Source organism: Pyxicephalus adspersus, chromosome 1 (assembly GCF_032062135.1).
Source record: "Pyxicephalus adspersus chromosome 1, UCB_Pads_2.0, whole genome shotgun sequence".
Classification (NCBI taxonomy): Eukaryota; Metazoa; Chordata; class Amphibia; order Anura; family Pyxicephalidae; genus Pyxicephalus; species Pyxicephalus adspersus.
In genome coordinates this window covers 107,785,212-107,792,698 of record NC_092858.1, presented here as the reverse complement: position 1 = coordinate 107,792,698, position 7,487 = coordinate 107,785,212, and the positions used below count along the sequence as shown (strand labels likewise).

At 40.5% G+C, this 7,487-nt stretch overlaps 1 long non-coding RNA gene across 1 annotated transcript in view; it reads right to left on the bottom strand.

The window, feature by feature from the left end:
- The window catches only part of LOC140322262 (uncharacterized), a 13,447-nt gene extending 7,189 nt beyond the window's left edge, over positions 1-6,258 (bottom strand). Inside the window, exon 1 of the long non-coding RNA XR_011919191.1 lies at positions 6,189-6,258. This is a non-coding gene — a long non-coding RNA (uncharacterized lncRNA). The remainder of the gene's footprint in view (positions 1-6,188) is intronic.
- Positions 6,259-7,487: the final 1,229 nt, after the last annotated feature.

Here is a 7,487-nt window from a genome sequence, read left to right as displayed (position 1 = left end):
AAAATGACAAAACATTGCTGAAGAATTGCTAAACTACAGAAACTGGCATTACAAACCAGGCACAAAAACATTGCAGCAACAGATGAAACTAACAATCATGAGGATTACAAAAAATCACATCAATGCATACCATCCAAGCAAACTTACTTACCCCCCTGTAAAATGGACTTGAGATGCGCACAGAACAGGGCCCAGGTGTGCGCTAATCAATTGCTATCACCTCATCATTGAGGTTAACACCTCCTTCTTAATCGCATAGCTGAAAATTATTCACCTTATCTGGCATATTCGAGATCTTTGCAGGAAACAGACAGGCAAGTTCACTAGAACTCGGGCCCGACTCACGCTAATATAGGCCGCTGACCAGCGCGAGCGTATTCACATTTCATTGATGAATCAGGGCCTATGTGTGTTAAATTTGTGTTCAGTGCCCACGTGGTAACTAATGGGTGTCACCATTTTCCCATTCTCGATCAAATAAATAGGTTCATAGATTCTAAGGCTGATTCATCAAGCAAAATCAGAAGCTCGCTCGCGCATTCGTATTCACTATCCAAAATCGGAAGCCTTCGATCAATTTATTAACTAAATTTCAGGCACAAGCGTATTCGCGATCTCGCTGCTGAAGCCGCGCATCTCGAAAGTTTGACACTGGCGAGCTTTCATTAAAAGTTACTGTTCACCTAAAAAATACATTTTAACGTATTTTCTAATACATTTTCTGTATTTTTGCAATTTCTAATGGCACACATCTTTCACTTAGACCTAAAAAAAAATGTTTGTTCTGTTCAAATGTTTTACACATTAATTTTAGCTGCAAAATAAGCATATTTTTACATGACCTATTAGTTTCAGGTTTAGAAAGAGTTAACTGATTTCAGCTCTTTACACAGTCACCTACCTATAGACACACACACACACACACACATATATATATATATATATATATATATATATATTTATTAGACACACATATATATATCTATAGATATAGATATATATATATAGTCAAATTGTCAAAAAAACAAACAGCCAAATTTCAGGTACTGCGCACGCCCAATTGCATGTTAATTTTCAACACCTGTGCGCATAATGATGAGCATATATAAGGGTGTTGTCTAACTTGCTATTTTTCTTTTGTCTTAATTTTTTTTTGGGTCAAGGAGGGGCTGTTGTTTTGTTTGTTAGCCTAATGTATGTTGCTACATTTGATACTTTGCTTACCATTTAGCACAATGCGGTGATCCGCGATCGCTGGCCGCGCGTACGTTCGCGCTTCCAGCGATCGCGGATTTCAATGATGAATCAGGGGCAGTATGTCTATATTACCACCTTGAAATGTTTGTCCTGTATAAATATTTTCTGATCCAGTTTTCCACCCTTGATAGGTCAAAATAGCATATTGGTTTGTTAAATATTTTTGGGGCCACTTTGGAAATAATTAGGCTTTATTTGCAAGTGTGGGTTTACTTGGGTATTTTTAGTGTTATCTGTGTGTTCTCTATAATTTAATGTGACCTTTTAGCAAATAGGTTTATTTTGAATAAAGTTTTTGTGCAAATTTTGTAAAATCTTTTGTGGGGTTTGTTTTTGTGATCTCCTTTACTATGTCCCAGGACCTCCTTTGCAAAAATTCTATTATGCTTGTTTTTAAGCAGTTCCCTTCTATGATTAGTTTGACTGGCTAAAAACAGCACAATTGGCTTAATAAAACTCAGTGTGATGTAACTGAAGGGTTAACTAGGCCTGTATAGCTAATAATGTTAAATATACTTGTAGTATATACTAGTTGTATTTTTATTTCTGTCTACTCTGTAACCAGATGATGAAAGCTTTTTGAAGTATAATGTATGCCTTACAATGTATCAAGTGAAACTATATATGGCTAAAACGTAAATAGCTGTACGTAAATAACATAACCCCCTCTGTATAAAAAGACCGCCTTGAGAAGTAAAGATTAGACTATTCCTAAGACCATACTGTGTGCGTGCGTGTTATTGGGATATCTCTCCAGACGTCTGTCTCTCTGGTTGAAGGAGAAGTCAGGCTGCATTCGAGGAACTAGAAGTAGAAGCAGATCCTTTCAGCTGGGGGCTCGGGTCCGGGATTAGAGCACATAGAATTCGGTGGGTACGGAAAGTCCCTGCCTTGAGGCTTAGGGGAATTCCGAGGGAGTTGCCTGTTGGCCAATGGACTGGAGACCCTGGGGTGGTGGAGACAGGGGTGAGAATTTTGCTTGTTGTCATGGAGCAGGATTTAGAAGTAGACTTGCTCTTCACTACTGCTGTTATGGCATTAAACACAACGCTGCTTCTTACTGCAGAGGACAGAGGAGGAGCAGCAACAACAACAACCAGAGGAGCAAGCTTCTACTTTGCGACGGGTCCAGGAGCCACCCATTTTTTTTGGAGCGTAGCCGCCTTGAGACTTTACGTGACCAGGATGTCAAAAGGCGTTTCCGCCTGTCTCGCCAGGTCATCCATGACCTGTACAGCTTGCTGGAAGATAAATTTGCTCCAAAAACCAAGAGAAGCCAGGCAGTTCCAGGAATGACCAGACTCTTGGCCACTCTGTATATTCCAGGAAGGGGTTCCTTTCAAACCTCCTCGGCCTTAATTTGTGGACTAAGCCAGCCTACAGTTTCCAGGGTTTTTACGAAGGTCATCAATGCCATTGTGGACTATGTCCCACTATATATTCACTTCCCTCAAACAGCTCAGGAGTGGAGGAAGGTAAAGGTGGATTTCTTCAGGCGAGCGGGATTTCCTAATGTTTTGGGGGCCATCGATGGCTCCTATGTGGCCATTCAGGCCCCTAAACTGCAGGAAATCACCTTTCGCAACCGGAAGCGATATCATTCACTGAATGTACAAATAGTCTGTGATGCCAACAGGAGAATCATGAGTGCACGCACAAGTTTCCCAGGACCATGCCATGATGCCTATATCCTGCGTCAAACAGCACTCCAACAGAAATTCATCTCTGGAGAGATGCCTGAGGGCTGGTTAATAGGTAATGTATCATGTTGTTACTGTAATACAACTAACAGTAGTCAAATCCTAAAGACATCTATTATGTTGCTATGTCCCTTTGCATTGTCAGAATGCCAAGCTATTACCGATATTGTATATATGTAATATTTTGTGCTAACATCTAATTTAGCAAATAGTTGATAAATATTGTACAATATTGGGAGCATGGGGGAAGAACTAACTTTCAGATATTCCCAGAAGCCCTAGTATAATTACTATTTTCACAGCTCACAGTACTTCAGTGTGGTAGTCAGTAGTAACAATGTCTCCTAACAACCAGAAAGCAATAAAGTGACCGAAGAGCACAACCCTTAGCAACATTTGTAAAAGAAAAACGCTAGTGTTATACTACATTCACAGAACACTTACTATACCAAGAACTAACACGTATTATGTTTGTCTTTTTCAAGCTGACAAAGGATACGGGCAGCTTCCATGGCTTATGACAGCTGTGTGTCACCCCCTGTCTGAAGCAGAGCATAATTACAACTAGGCTCTGCATAAAAGCCGGGGGGTTGTGGAGCACACCATCGGGCTGCTAAAAGCACGGTTTCTGTGCTTGGCGCTGCCCGGTGCTGAGCTCCTGTACGCACCATGGAAAGCTGCCTGAGTCATCATGGCATGCTGCGTCCTACATAACCTGTGCTTGCACCATGGTGATACCTGGGACATTCCAGAGGAACTCGAGCCAGAGGTACATCAACATCCTGCCTCCAGCTCCCAAAGCACAGCAGAGGGCCGTCGAGTCAGGGATGAACTTTTTGCTAATGTCTTTGCACGTGAGTATTTACATATGTTTACAATGCATGCATTACATATTTCAGCACATCATGTTTGGGTTACAAACCAACCTAGGAGTTGAAGTCATACCAAGCACGCGTTAATCGTTTGGGAAATGAAATAGCAGACATATTTGTGTAAGAGCTGGACCTTTATGTGACACTTTACAAAAACACATTGCCAAACTAGGGCAGGGTTTAGATTTAGATTTAGTTTAGATTTGGGCAAGCATTGCTAATGCAGCCAGAAAAGCATTACAAATACAATCCAGCAGCATGTACTTACCACTAAAGCATGATTACCACATCCTAATAATGTAATCTATTTCTTTACATGTTGATAACATCCCTCTGCTGTGCTGCCAAGCCTCTGGAATGTCACATCAGAGACTACTGTACATTTGTGCTATTCGTGCTAACCGGATATTGCTTCCGGTTAAAGGAGAAATCCACCTTTATGTTCCTCCACTCCCAAGCTGATGTGAGAAAATGAATATATAGTGGGCCAAGGTCTAAAATGGCATTGAAACCTTAAACACCCAGGAAACTGTAGATTGGCTCAGTGCACAAATTAAGGGCGACGTGGTTTGAAAGGACTCCCTTCCTAAAAGTATATAGAGAGTGCAATTTTACCTTCCCAGAAAGATATACAGGTCACAGATGACCTGGCGGGACAGGCATAAACGCCTTTTGACATTCTGGTCATTGGTTTGAGGAGCAAAAAAAATAAAATAAGTTTGTTGGCACAAAGCAATAAAATATGTTTGGCATTAAGTTAAATCGTCCCTGGCATTTTTCTATACAAAATTACTAATACGATTAGAATCATGTAAACACATAAATAAAGCATACTATCTGGTATGTAAGAGTGCTTGACCCTGCTTGTGAGCTTGGCAATCAATGTGGTTTGATGTGCTTGGCAACCTGGAACACCTTCAGGTGTGTTAGAATGAGTATGCAACACAGCTAGACAACCAGTTTGGACAGCAAGTGGAAGTGTGTTTGTATACAATAGTGCTAAGATCAGGCAGCACAGCACAATGACAACAGATCTATAACACTACCACAAATGAACAGAGGAGTTGTGTGGCAGCAAATCAATGAGTGCAAGTGTCAGAGTAATAAATATGTACATATTACATTCAAAATCCAATATGTGACTTTGAAAATGGGACAAAGGCAAACATGGGGTTCAAGTAGCAGTTTAGAGTGGAAACCATGCAGGCATTTGTACTAAATATTAGTTTAAAATAATGACAAAACATTGCAGAAGATTTGCTAAACAACAGAAACTGTCATTACAAACCAAGTACAAAAACATTGCAGCAAAAGATGAAATACATACATACATCTTTGGAAATAATCCTTTTTTCAATTATTTGATTTCTATTAAGCCAAACTACAATGATATTTTAATTAGATCGCAAATGCTTGGTGACAATTTTTTACAATTCATACTATTGTGTGATGACATATTATGAAGTGTTAACTAGTATATTCACAGCTTGATCTAAATTAGTTTGCAGTGTTGCAAAGCAAACCAAAAACAGTACAACAAATGTAACAATAAATTAATTAATTTTGTGAATGAGTACAATGTAACCTTAAAAAATAGCACTTACCCAAAAGAAGATAAAGCATTAAAGATTCTAATTGACCTTTAATGGACTGTAGATGCGCACAGAACAGAGAGCAGGTGTGCACTAATTAATTGCTATGATCTCACCATTGACAGTTTAACAGATTAATCGCGCAGCTGAAAAATGAAAAATGATCGCCTTAATTGGCAGATTCGCAACCCCTATTGTTCATTTATCAAGGCAGGAATCTGGCTGGCAAATGAAGATGTGTGTACTAGCACTCGGCTCTGGCCTGCGGAAAAACACTTTGTATATTGGCGTGTACGTACGTGCATTTCATTGATAAATCAGGGCCTCTGTCTCAAAACTCTCTTCGTTCTACCTACATAGAATCTTCTACATCAGCACATAATTAAGCATATAATACCTACAGATTGACAATCAACGTGATATCGGAGTTTGCATTGGGAAGGTTTAGAGCCTGGTTCTCATGAATCCAATCGCACTGTCTGCAATGACCACATTGGTGTGTCCTGTTGAGCCTAATGCCCCTTTAGGGTAGGATGGTGAAGGTTGTAATGATTAGAGAACAATGAGTCTTTAGCGAGAGAAATTAATATATATACCAATCTATACATCAATCCATTCCAACTATCCTATAAGTTCATATCACCACTCTGTGTAGGTACACAATAATATATAGTAAGCATATACATGTGTGTACCTACACCGAGTGGTCCCCTTTTGGGGATTCCTGCCCTCCCACTCCTTGTAGGTGCACATGGATTTATGCTCACCCACTGCCATTGCCGACGTCCCCTTCGGGGATGTCATTAGATAACAGTGTGCCAGTCAGGTGGGCAAGTGCCTTCAGGTTCGCCGCGTCGGCAGGGGGGAGTTACAAACACTCGCCCTGGCTGACGTAGCACATACTGGACGTACGTGCAAGGCTTTCCTCATTGCCTAGTGCGAGCATGCGCATGGGAAACCCGTGGACGCCACCTTCCTCGTGTATTAAAGGCGAGTCCTGGGATTCCCTCGGCGCCCTCTTTTATCTATAGGGAGATGCAGCTGCAGTCATTCTTCTCCCTCTGAGGGCAGCAAATCTCTGCCCACTTTTTCAGCATACTCCATATCCTTACATTCTCATACTATAAGGTATGGTCACATTTTGTTATTTACCCACACTGGACTTACTAAGGTTCAATTTAAATCCTTCCAGTTCATCTAAGTATTTTTATTATCCTGTCTGGATCTTATACATTCCTGATTGGAACTCAATTTCTTACCACTATCACTCATACAGGCATCCACCAAAGGGTTATATTTTACCTCTCCACCATAAGACATACATAGGGGGAGATGGTCCCACTCAAATGCAGGGGTGTAGTCATAAAAAAGGAAAAGGGGCATGGTATGTGCCTGCCCCACTACACCCTTCCCTGTGTCACTGAAAGAGGAAGAAACATGCCCCAGAGTGACGTCATGATACCAGAACCTGCCCACTTTCCCATTGCAGGTCTCAGCCTGCGATGGGAGAGTGGGCAAGTTGTGTTCAGAGAGACAACCCGCCCACCTCCCTGAGCCTGCAATCCTGAAAATAATATATTATGCCTTTTCTGTAATTTGTTGTTTTCCAATGTAATTATGAAGTTGTATTTTACAAATATGTACACTGCTTCCAGCATATGTTTACACTCAGCTAGCGTGCAGCAACCCCTGTGGAAGCCTTTACTAGGCGAAATGCGTTGGGTAACTAGGCTACACGTGTGACTTTTTACATGTGACTTTTTACACTGTACTTGAAGTATATATATGTTTAAGATCATATGTTCTGAAACTAGGAGGTCTATGACTAGTGCCAATCTCTTGGCCAAAAAGTTAAGGGATCTGTAATGCATTTACAGGCCATATTGTTACTATAATTTGTATTCTATGAGAAGTTATCACTGAATACAACATTTTTGTTGCTAAAAAAAACCCTCTTTTTGTTTGCTTTCTTTTATATACAAACTTTTAGTTCAATTAGACTTTTTTCCTAATCATGTCAAATCAATTTATTTTACTGCTGGTGGACTCAAGATGTAGAAGCACCT